Genomic DNA, 12,468 nt, shown 5'->3' on the forward strand with positions numbered 1-12,468 from the left:
TTGGTCACATACACATGGTTAGCAGATGTTAATGTGAGTGTAGCAAAATGCTTATGCTTCTAGTTCCGACAATGCTGTAACATCTAACAAGTAATCTAACAAATTCACAACAACTACCTTACGCACACAAATGTAAGGGATGAATAAGAATATGTACATATAAATATATGGATGAGCGGGTTTTCAGTCTCAGCTTTGATGCACCTGTACTGATCAAGTGCTGTAGGTGTCCTGGAGGGCAGGTTGTTTGCCCCCGGTGATGTGTTGTGCAGACCGCACTACCCTCTGGACAGCCGTGCGGTTGAGGACAGTGCAGTTGCCATACCAGGTGGTGATACAGTCTGATAGTATGCTCTCGATTGTGCATCTGTAAAAGTTTGTGAGTGTGACAAGCCAAATTTCTTAAGCCTCCTCAGGTTGAAGACGCGCCTTCATCACCACGCTGTCTATGTGGGTGGACCATTTCAGATTGTCCGTGACATTGTGTGCCGAGGAAATGACCTTCTTCACTACTGTCTTGTCGATATGGATGGGGGTTGCTCCCTCTGCTGTTTCCTGAAGTCCACGATCATCTCTTTGTTGACGTTGAGTGACACCACACTCCGAGGGCCCTCACCTCCTCCCTGTAGGCCGTCCGGTCGTTGTTGGTAATCAAGCCTACCACTGTAGTGTCGCCTGTAAACTTCATGATTGAGTTGGAGGTGTGCATGGCCACACAGTCATGGGTGAACATGGAGTACAGGAGAGGGCTGAGAACGCACCCTTGTGAGGCCCCAGTGCTGAGGATCAGCGGGATAGAGATGTTGTTTCCTACATTCACCACCTGGGGGTGGCCTGTCAGAAAGTCCAGGACCCAGTTGCACAGGGCAGGGTCGAGACCTAGAGTCTCAAAAGCTTAATGAGGAGTTTGGAGGGTACTCTGGTGTTAAATGCTAAGCTGTAGTCAATGAACAGCATTCCTACATAGGTATTCCTCTTGTCCAGATGGGATAGGGTAGTGTGCAGTGTGATGGCGATTGCATTGTCAGTGGACCTATTGGGGCGGTATGCAAATTGGAGTAGGTCTAGGGTATCAGGTAGGGTAGAGGTGATATGATCCTTGACTAGTCTCTCAAAGCACTTCATGATGACAGAATCATGATGACAGAAGTGAGTGCAATGGGGCAATAGTCATTTAGTTCAGTTACCGTAGGTTTCTTGGGGACAGGAACAATGGTGGCCATCTTGAAACAGGTGGGGACAGCAGACTGGGATAAGGGTTGATTGAATATGTCTGTAAACACACCAGTCAGCTGGTCTGCGCATGTTTTGAGGACACGGCTATGGATGCTGACAGGGCCGGCATTCTTGCGAGCGCTAACAAGTTTAAATGTTTTACTCACATTGGCCACAGAGGAGAGCCAGCAGGCTTTGGTAGCGGGCCGTGTCAGTGGCACTGTATTGTCCTCAAAGCGAGCAAAGAAGTTGTTTAAATTGTCTGGGAGCAAGCCATCGATGTCCTCGACGGGGCTGGTTTTAATTTTGTAATCCGTGATTGACTGTAGACCCTGCCACATACCATTGAATTGCGACTCTACTTTGCCTTTATACTGAAACTTTGCTTATTTGATTGCCTTGTGAAGAGAATAGCTACACTGTTTGTATTCGTTCATGTTTCCAGTCGCTTTGTCATGATTAAAGCAGTGCTTCGCAATTCCAGTTTTGTGCGAATGCTGCCATCAATCCATGGTTTCTGGTGAGGAATAGCTTTAATAGTCACAGTGGGTACAACATCGCCTATGCACTTACTAATAAACTCGCTCACTGGGTCAGTGCATACATCAATTTTAATGTCTGGGGCTATCTGGAACATATCCCAGTCCACGTGATCGAAGCAATCTTGAAGCATGGAATCCGATTGGTCAGACCAGTGTTGGATAGACCTGTGCACTGGAACTTGCAGGTTCCTTCTCAATAATACAACAACAATAAATAATAAAATATAAGAATACAAATATAAAGTAAATGGCTGAGTAGAATAGAATAAACATTTTAGCAAAAGTATAGTACAGGAAGGCCCAATTTATAGTCTAATACTACATGTGTTTTGGGGAAGGGGGGATTGGGGGGCAAGTGTTTAAATGGTGCAGTATTTAGCAGTCATAATAAGAGTCTGGTAGCAGCAGTTGTGATGGTTGTGTAGCATGAATGTGTGTGTGTGTGTGTGTGTGTGTGTGTGTGTGTGTATATCTGTGTGGGTGTGTGTGTGTTAGCTAAGGTGTGGCAAGTCAGAACAGGTGGTCAGTCCAGTTCAAGTGTTCAGCAGTCTGATGGCTTGTAGATAGAAACTGTCTCTGAGCCTGTTGGTATCAAACATCATGCTCCGACACCGTCTGCCCGACGGTAAGGGAGTGAACAGCTCGTGGCTGGGTTGTGTAGGGTCCTTGATGATGCTGCGTACCTTCCTCCGGGACCGTTTGGTGTAGATGTCCTGGATGGGTGGGAGCACGGTCCCAGTGATGTACTGGGCTGTCTTCCCCACCCGCTGGAAGCCTTGTGGTCGTGGACAAAGCAATTCCTGTACCAAGTCGTGATTCAACCGGTCAGGACCCTATTGATGGTGCAGCAGTATTATTTGGAGTAGGACCGAGGGTGACATGCCAAATTTCTTCAGACACTTTAGGACATTTTTGCGCCCTCTTGACAAGACTGGTGGGTTTGTTGGTCCATGTCAAGTCCTTGGTGATGGGGACACCGACAAACTTAAAACTGCTGATTCTCTCTACTGCAGTCCCATTGATGTAGATCGGGGCATGTTCCCTCTGCTTCCTGAAGTGAACAATCAACTCCTTTGTTTTTGCTGGTGTTTGTAGAGGTGGTTGTCCTCAGTGAGGGGGTTTGAGATAGGGTAAGCCGGTCCTGGGAGGAATCCAAGGGAGTAGTGTAGGATGACGAGACGTGGGACAGGAGACGGGAGTCAGAGCGGGCAGAAAAACAGCATTGGGCAGGTCAACAGGAAAACAGCATCAGGCAGGGAAACAGGCAGAGCAGGGTAACAGGATCTGAGTAGCAACAAATAGCTAGAAGCGTAACTGACTGAGCAGAGGTTACGATCTGGCATTGTGGGAGTGGCAGGACTGAGTATTTGTAGAGGTCTTGACTATGGGTTGCGGATCTGCTTAAACTCCAGCACACCTGTTTCCGCCCGCATAATCACACACACACACACACACACACACACACACACACACACACACACACACACACACACACACACACACACACACACACACACACACACACACACACACACACACACACACACACACACACACACGGCCATCCCAGCGACGCTGGGCCAATTGTGAACTGCCCTATGGGACTCCCAATCACGGCCATATGTGATGCAGCCTGGAGTTGAACAAGGTACTGCAGTGACGCCTCTTGCACTGAGATGCAGTGTCTTCGACCACTGCACCACTTGAGAGTAAAAGGTCTAAGTAGTTATGTAAATGTGATATAAAAATAATAATAATTCAATACATTTGCAAAAAACTTTTGCTTTGTCACTATGGGGTATGGGGTGTAGATTGACGAGGGGGAAAAATTATATAATACATTTTAGAATAACCCTGTAACGTAACAAAATGTGGAAAAGGTGAAGGGGTCTGAATACTTTCCAAATGCACTGTTATATAAACTCAGCAAAAAAAGAAATATCCCTTTTTCAGGACCCTGTCTTTCAAAGATAATTCGTAAAAATCCAAATAACTTTCCTAACCAGCACTGTTACCATAAACAATTAATGAACATGCACCTGTGGAATGGTCGTTAAGACACTAACAGCTTACAGACGGTAGGCAATTATGGTCACAGTTATGAAAACTTAGGACACTAAAGAGGCCTTTCTACTGACTCTGAAAAACACCAAAGCAAGATGCCCAGGGTCCCTGCTCATCTGCGTGACTTAGGCATGCCTTAGGCATGCTGCAAGGAGGCATGAGGACTGCCGATGTGGCCAGGGCAATAAATTGCAATGTCCGTACTGTGAAATGCCTAAGACAGAGCTACAGGGAGACAGGATGGACAGCTGATCATCCTCGCAGTGGCAGACCACAGTGTAACAACACCTGCACAGGATCGGTACATCTGAACATCACACGTGTGGGACAGGTACAGGATGGCAACAACAACTGCCAGAGTTACACCAGGAATGCACAATCCCTCCATCAGTTCTCAGACTGTCTTCAACAGGCTGAGAAAGGCTGGACTGAGGGCTTGAAGGCCTGTTGTAAGGCAGGTCCTCACCAGACATCACCGGCAACAACATCGCCTATGAGCACAACCCACCGTTGCTGGACCAGACAGGACTGGCAAAAAGGGCTCTTCACTGACGAGTCGCGGTTTTATCTCAACAGGGGTGATGGTCAGATTCGCGGTCATCTTCGAAGGAATGAGCGTTACACCGAGGCCTGTACTCTGGAGCGAGATCGATTTGGAGGTGGAGGGTCTGTCATGTCACAGCATCATCGGACTGAGCTTGTTGTCATTGCAGGCAATCTCAACGCTGTGCGCTACAGGGATGACATCCTCCTCCCTCACTTGGTATCCTTCCTGTAGGCTCATCCTGACATGACCCTCCAGCATGACAATGCCACCAGGAATACTGCTCATTCTGTGCGTGATTTCTTGCAAGACAGAAATGTCAGTGTTCTGCCATGGCCAGCAAAGAGCCCGGATCTCAATCCCATTGAGCACGTCTGGGACCTGTTGGATCAGAGGGTGAGGGCTATGGCCATTCACCCCAGAAATGTCTGGGAACATGCAGGTGCCTTGGTGGAATAGTGGGGTAACATCTCATAGCAAGAACTGGCAAATCTGGTGCAGTCCATGAGGAGGAGATGCACTGCAGTACTTACTGCAGCTGGTGGCCACACCAGATACTGACTGTAACTTTTGACCCCCCCCCCCCTTTGTTCAGGGACACATTATTCCATTTCTGTTAGTCACATGTCACATGTGGAACTTTCAGTTTATGTCTCAGTTGTTGAATCTTGTTATGTTCATACAAATATTTACACTTTACACATAAACGCAGTTGACAGTGAGATTACATTTATTTTTTAGCTGAGTTTATATATATTAAAAAAGTAGCTAGACATCAGTCAGAGTGTTTTCTGCAGATAGAATACCCATCCGAGTGGAGAAGAGCAACTGAAACACAAAATGAGTCTGATGCAGAGCAGAAATGACAGCAGAGCAGACAGGCCTGTAGCCCTAGCGACTCCAGACTCCAGACAGACACTGTGTGTACACATGCTGCTTCAGAGCAACTACTGTTCTTCCTTTAGACAAGCATGTGGCAAAACCTTTTTCATTTGCACAATGTCTCTTGTTCACATTCATTTGTAAATGTCCAAGCTCCTACCTATATATGTATATCTTTATGAGCTGGATTACTGTCTTTGCGCTCGCTAGCACATTTAGCAAGCAGCCTCCATGGAACTTCGCTATTACTTGTGCTAATTTTGTTAGCATTCTGGTAACAGATGCCCAATGGTTATTTTTCAGTCCCCTTGTGTACTAAAATGTAAATCCCTGGATAAGAGAAGGACGATAATGAAGATATGAAAATCTGGAAACCGCCCAACCCTAGTGTTAGTACTCCATCCCTCTCTCGCTCTGTCCTACATCCCATCCCTCCATCTCTCACTGTGATGTAAACCGTTTTCTTCAAGTCAATGGCTCCCTGAGCCCTCCCTTCCTCCCTCCCTGCCTGTCTGTGTCTCTCTCTACCCCTCTCCCTACATCCATTAGGAAATGCTACACACACACACACACACACACACACACACACACACACACACACACACACACACACACACACACACACACAGTTAGAACAAGGATCTCCATAATACTGTAACTATGCTCTGATAGAGAAGAGAAAGTCTGTTTGCTGTTGTTTAGACCTGAAGAATGTTAAGTTTCATTTCCTGATTTTGTTTTGAATTGAATTGGACCAATGACTGCGGAGTTCATAGGCGGGAACAGACAGCTGACTCGACTCGTCCAATGAAGGAACAGAGCCGCTGAGAGTGAAGAGAAGCAGAAACAGAGACAGACCCAGACATTGGATCAACCGAATCCCGCATCAGCTACTCCCCCCACACACATACACCCCAACGCCCCTCTTCCTTGCCTCAACACCTTATAAAGTCAGATGCTGTATTGAGAAGCAACACAACATTTCTCCTGACTGGAAAAACATAAAGACTGAATAAACTGTCTTGATCTTCATTCAGTTCATTCTAGTCGACAGATTGACATTAAGACTTGATGTTCAGTGATCTGTAGAAGAGAAGCTTCACTGTGTTTCCACAGCCTGAGGAGCTACTGAAGAACATCTGACTGATATATTACAGGAGACTCCTCACAGGTGCGTCCTCAATTTGAGGGACTATAATACTGATTTACGTTTTTTTCTGTGTTCTATTGATTTCTACTAGAATCACAGATGTCTATACTGTGTATCCACAACAACCGCTACTCAGCCCAATAGTATGGCAGTCCCCTGCTCTAACCTCTGTTTGTGCATGTGTGTCTGTCTGAGTGGTTGAGATAAACGGAAGTCGAATTTCCGTTGGAAGTTGTGTACAATTGGACAATAAAAACAGCTTATCTTATCTTATCTTATTTAATAAAGATAAGTCAACGTGATTATGGTGATTAAAGTTAGTCTATTCCACTCTATATAACTCTGGCTGTTCACCACAGAATGAGAGAACGTACTGACTTCAAACTGAACACTGAAAATACCTAGAATTTAAATTAAAATTGTCATAATTCCAGCATGATAATAAGAGAGAAGGTTAAATGATGTTCATCCTAATCAGTCATCTCTCTCTCTAAATCAAATCAAATCAAATTTATTTATATAGCCCTTCGTACATCAGCTGATATCTCAAAGTGCTGTACAGAAACCCAGCCTAAAACCCCAAACAGCAAGCAATGCAGGTGGAGAAGCACAGTGGCTAGGAAAAACTCCCTAGAAAGGCCAATACCTAGGAAGAAACCTAGAGAGGAACCAGGCTATGTGGGGTGGCCAGTCCTCTTCTGGCTGTGCCGGGTGGAGATTATAACAGAACATGGTCAAGATGTTCAATGTTCATAAATGACCAGCATGGTCGAATAATAATAAGGCAGAACAGTTGAAACTAGAGCAGCAGCACAGTCAGGTGGAAGTTGAAACTGGAGCAGCAGCATGGCCAGGTAGACTGGGGACAGCAAGGAGTCATCATGTCAGGTAGTCCTGGGGCATGGTCCTAGGGCTCAGGTCAGTTGAAACTGGAACAGCAGCATGGCCAGCATCTCTCTCTCTCTCTCTCTCTCTCTCTCGCTCTCTCTCTCTCAATTCAATTTCAATTTAAGTGGCTTCATTGGCATGGGAAACATCTCTCTCTCTCTCTCTCTCTCTCTCTCTCTCTCTCCTCTCTCTCTCTCTCTCTCTCTCTCTCTCTCTCTCTCTCTCTCTCTCTCTCTCTCTCTATAGTTGTGAAATGTCCGTTCCCTATGTGGAGGTGAGGAGTAGAGAGTTGGGTGGGTCGGTGGACATCGGGCTGTTCCACCAGCATCTCAGCGGGGGGTCACATGTCAGGGGACCCGGCGTGGGCGCCAGCATCGAGGCATCCAATCGGGACGGAGTCAAGTTGATGGCCAGAGCCCAGGTTCTAACGCTGTCTCAAGGCGAAGGGGAGGGGAGGACCAGGTTGGGGCTGGCGTTTGACACGGGTGTGGGGATTGGTCCAGAAGGGCTGGAGGCAAAGGTGTTGGGGACTGGGCTGAGGCTGGGGCCGAGACCCACTGTGTCCCTGGTGGGAAATGAACTGGAGTGTTCTGTCATGTAGACTTTGACTGTGTCCTAAATTGTACACTATGTACACTATAGTTCCCTATATATTCCCTATATAATGTACTTTATAGGGAATAGGGTGGGGATGAACTCTGTGTTCTGTCATGAAGTCGCTAATGTACACTGTTTCTGGAACAGCTGGCAACCTGAAGGGTATCACTTCACTATGGACAATGTTGCGTGTTGGAGGATGTTGGGGTCAAAATGGTTGAACCTAAATGTATAATAAAATCAAGAGTTTTTACATATTAAGAGTGTGGCCTACTTTTACTGATGTCTTTTAGCATTCAAGAGAGGGAGCATTGAGAAAGAGGGAGGGGAAGAGGACAGGAGGAGGGGGGAGGAAGAGAGAAGGGGGGAGGGGATAGGAGGAGGGGGGAGGAAGAGAGAAGGAGGGAGGGGATAGGAGGAGGGGGGAGGAAGAGAGAAGGGGGAGGGGGGAGGGGATAGGAGGAGGGGGAAGGAAGAGAGAAGGAGGGAGGGGGGAGGGGGGAGGAAGAGAGAAGGTGGGAGGGGATAGGAGGAGGGGGAGGAAGAGAGAAGGAGGGAGGGGATAGGAGGAGGGGGGAGGAAGAGAGAAGGTGGGAGAGGATAGGAGGAGGGGGGAGGAAGAGAGAAGGAGGGAGGGGATAGGAGGAGGGGGGAGGAAGAGAGAAGGTGGGAGGGGATAGGAGGAGGGGGGAGGAAGAGAGAAGGAGGGAGGGGATAGGAGGAGGGGGGAGGAAGAGAGAAGGAGGGAGGGGATAGGATGAGGTAAAAGGGAGTGAGAGGAGAAGGAGAGCGATTGGACTGGACTGAGAGGGGAGGGCGAGTAAGGATACACAGTAATATAATGTCACAGCCATAGACATTGATTTACTGTATATACATCATTGATCCAGTGGTGTGTATTCATGGTTAACAAGGGAACACAGGCGTCCCCAAATACAGTATATGGAGACTTTTTTTCATCCGATACATTTTTTTTAAAGTATCCTTCAAGGGGTCTTAACATTCAAAATCAAATAGCTAAATGATCCTTGGCTTTTTAAATCAATTCCATAATTCCTATACATCCTGACAAAATATACCATATTACTGGCCTGCTAATGTGTCTTCACGGGTCCAAAAAGGAACTGGGGCTATCCCACCCGGTCCCGATAGGCATAAAACAGTTTGTTTAATATAGAGACCTGTTTCAAACAGACCCAAGGACAACTGGACCCGTTCATATAGGCTTGGTGGATCCAGACCCGATCCGATCCATATGAGGGAAGAGAGCAGAAAAGTCCTTTTTAAGCTACTTTATTAACCAGAGCTGATAAAGCGGGAGAGGAGTGAGAGAAACACAGAGGGGCCGTACCATAGCCACAGGAAGTAGGGGTTCTGAGGGTACAGGAGCACCCCCTGAAAAATCTGATTGAAAAATATAATATAAATAAAATATAAATATTTTTCTCTCACAAAAGTAGTGCACTGGGCCTTTAGTTGTCCTGTATTAGCTGACCATAACTATGCAAATCGCATCCCCCCCTCCCCACCCACTACTTCTAACTGTTATGGACCTGGACTGTGAACGAGTGCTGCCTGTTCTCATAGACTAGACGTCGCATTACTCATCTCATATGTATATACTGTATTCTATTCTAAAATCTGATTTGATTTGACATAGTAAATGGAAATCCGGAACACATTAATTAGTATGTATGATATGTTACATTTGGTATGGTTACATAAGACAGATGGTTACTTAAAGCCAAAATGAAAGTAGGGTGGTTGGTCGGGGTGGATGGGTAGGGTTTGACGTGAAAGTCTAGCAACACAAAGGTTGTGAGTTCAAATCTCATCACAGACATTTTTTGCTAATTAGCAACTTACGACTTTTTTTTTAGCTTCTCTGCAACTACTTACATGCTGACCACACTGCCGGCATTGCGTGTGCGATCGTTGCAAAATAAATGTACACAATAATTTCAATAATTTCTAAACTGAACTGCTCGCGTGCATCAATGAGCATCTGCATATACCCACGTGGGTGATTGAAAGATGAACTGTGGTCCACATTCCAGTCCAGTGGGGGATGGTAAGGCACCTTAAAGTTTGTCGCCAACCGCCATATACAGTCCACAGAAGAAGAAGAAGAAGAAGAAGAAGCAGAGATCAGTAGAAACTAACTAGGTTTCCTCTTTTATCTGTGAATTCATTGTTGGAGTAGAGAACATACGATTTTGTGTTGATTCAAAATGGGTCAAAATTCTACAAAGATCCAGAAAAAAAGGACCTTGTGGATTTCAGGTAAAATAACAACTCAATGTTTATGTCCCAAATTAGCTAGCAACTGCAAGCTAGCTAGCTAAATGTCCATGAATGTTTCATGTGTTTTGACTTGTCCCCAAAATTATATAGTTTGTTCAGAGTTAGTTTTGATAGTTTTTACATGATCTCGTCTGGTATGGATGGACAAAATCAACATGCTGGGTCAAGTCAGCATGTTAGCATGTTAGCTAACTCTTCCCCTAACCCTAACCTTAACCCTTTTAGCTAACCCTTCCCCTAACCCTAACCTTAACTCTTTAATCCAACTCATATACTTAACCTTAACCCTAAATTCGTAATACATACCATACAAAATATAACATATTATACTAAATGGGAGTGTTTTGTAATTACGTACAGAAAAATACAAAATGCTCTGAGACCAGGTTGGCGAGTGACATGGGGAGGAGAGAGGGAGAGATAAGAGACAGCAACCAACCAAACCCGGCCTCTGCTATAGTAGACTAATAGCTGCCATAGATAGGTTATTCATCATCAAATATAAATATGTTGTACCTGCCTTGGACTGCATAAAACCGGGATAAGCTAGTTAAGATAGCTGACATTAGCTAGCTAGGCTAACTAAGACTGCAGTGCATGGCTTTCTCATCTTACAGATAGAGAGATCATAACAACTCATAATATGATGTAGCAGCCTGCCTACCTGTTGGCTCTTGGTCGTTCTAGCCTATCCTTCACCTTTAACGTTTAAATCTGTCATTTTAATTCCATATTTCATTGATTAGATATCTCTTAACTTTTGCAATACATGGAGCGAGGCTCTGTGACTGTAGCCTATTGCCGCTTTGATGACTTATGATTGGCCAACAACAAGATACATCTGCCACACTCCACTCACATGAAAAGCAAAAAAGAGCAGCAGTGTAAATTATACAATGTCTCTCTATGTACCACAGCAGTCCTGTGCAGGCTCTTTCAGACAAGTCAGTAAAAATCACAAATACCCGAGAACCATGGCTACCATATCAGATCTGACCCAGACCCATGACATTATTTTGAATTCTGGATCCAGACCAGGTCCCGGATTGGGTCTAGGGTATTGAGTACCAGATCCGTCTCAAGTCTCAAGTATTCGGGTACAGGTGGAACCGTGAAGACCTCTAGCCTCACATTGTAGGCTAAACTGCAGAGAAAAAAAACCATAACTGATCAAAATGGTTGCCCAATCATAATACCATTCTTCATTACATTGTGTTGTTGTAGCTTAGGTAGGATACATTTCTTGTAGCTAAAAAACTGAAACAATAGGGTTGCTTTTCAAGCTGCATACCTGGGGACTGGGAGGGAGGCACTCTGGGAATTCATAGTATAGGCTACCTATGATTTCCTTATCTGATAACTTTTCTTTCTCTGTGCAAAGTGACTGTATATCTTTACTGCATTATTAAGCCTAACACTGAGTTGATGAATTATGGGTTTATATGCATAGGCTTTTAACTTAGGCTATAGGTTACATCTCGAGCCTCTCTGTCTTCATTGCTCTGTTGCGTCATTACTCTTCATAAATCTTGTGGAGTCCCAGGAAAAGCCAGACTATAAAAACGTAACACTTATTTTGACTTATTTTCTTTATCCTACTAATGGCCTGTTGGAGGAGAGACTTGCTCTTGCTTGCTGAATGTAAAATAGGTTAAAGCATTAAGAACTGGTTGGGCGTTGGAAAATAGAATCTCATATTTTCCTATCATGAACCTATTTTAACACTGGGCTACATCCTGACAAAATACACCATACCAGTGGCCTGTTAATGTACCTTTCTGGACCTTCTAAACTGTCAATAATAGACCCAAACGGATCCAAATGGTTGCATAATCAGGCTTAGGCTCAAGGCCTATGCAGTTATTTTGTCATGAAGCAAAACAAGAAGTTTGAGCGGTTATTCTAATTAGCCTACATCACTGCAGTTTACAGCCCATGGACAGTAATTGTGTACTCACTTGATAACAATAAGAAATGCATCATTGCACTGTGTTGTTGTAGCCCAGGTTTAATAATGGTCTTGTTTAAAAATGTATGCCTAATCAATAGTGGTGCTTTGCGTGCCAGGGTACCACAGAGCACAACCTGGAGGATCTTCAATTTCATCATCTTTTAACTTCTTTTTTTCTTGCACCTTGACAGGAACATATTTAGAGTATAGCCCTAATATTTAGCTAGTGAATGTCCTAATACTTAGCTTCTTAATTCGGCTACACATAACTACCAGCTGTTCCTGTGCCAAATAGGTCATAGGCTAAGAAAGCCTTTCCGCTATAGGTCAT

General features: G+C 45.0%; 1 long non-coding RNA gene across 1 annotated transcript; it reads left to right on the top strand.

Annotated features, from left to right (window-relative positions):
• Positions 1-6,171: 6,171 nt before the first annotated feature.
• LOC109891435 (uncharacterized) lies at positions 6,172-8,140 on the top strand. Its single transcript, XR_002255527.2, has 2 exons — positions 6,172-6,418; positions 7,532-8,140. It is a non-coding gene; the product is annotated as an uncharacterized LOC109891435 (long non-coding RNA).
• The last annotated feature ends 4,328 nt before the right edge of the window (positions 8,141-12,468 follow it).

Source organism: Oncorhynchus kisutch, linkage group LG5 (genome assembly GCF_002021735.2).
Source record: "Oncorhynchus kisutch isolate 150728-3 linkage group LG5, Okis_V2, whole genome shotgun sequence".
NCBI lineage: Eukaryota > Metazoa > Chordata > Actinopteri > Salmoniformes > Salmonidae > Oncorhynchus > Oncorhynchus kisutch.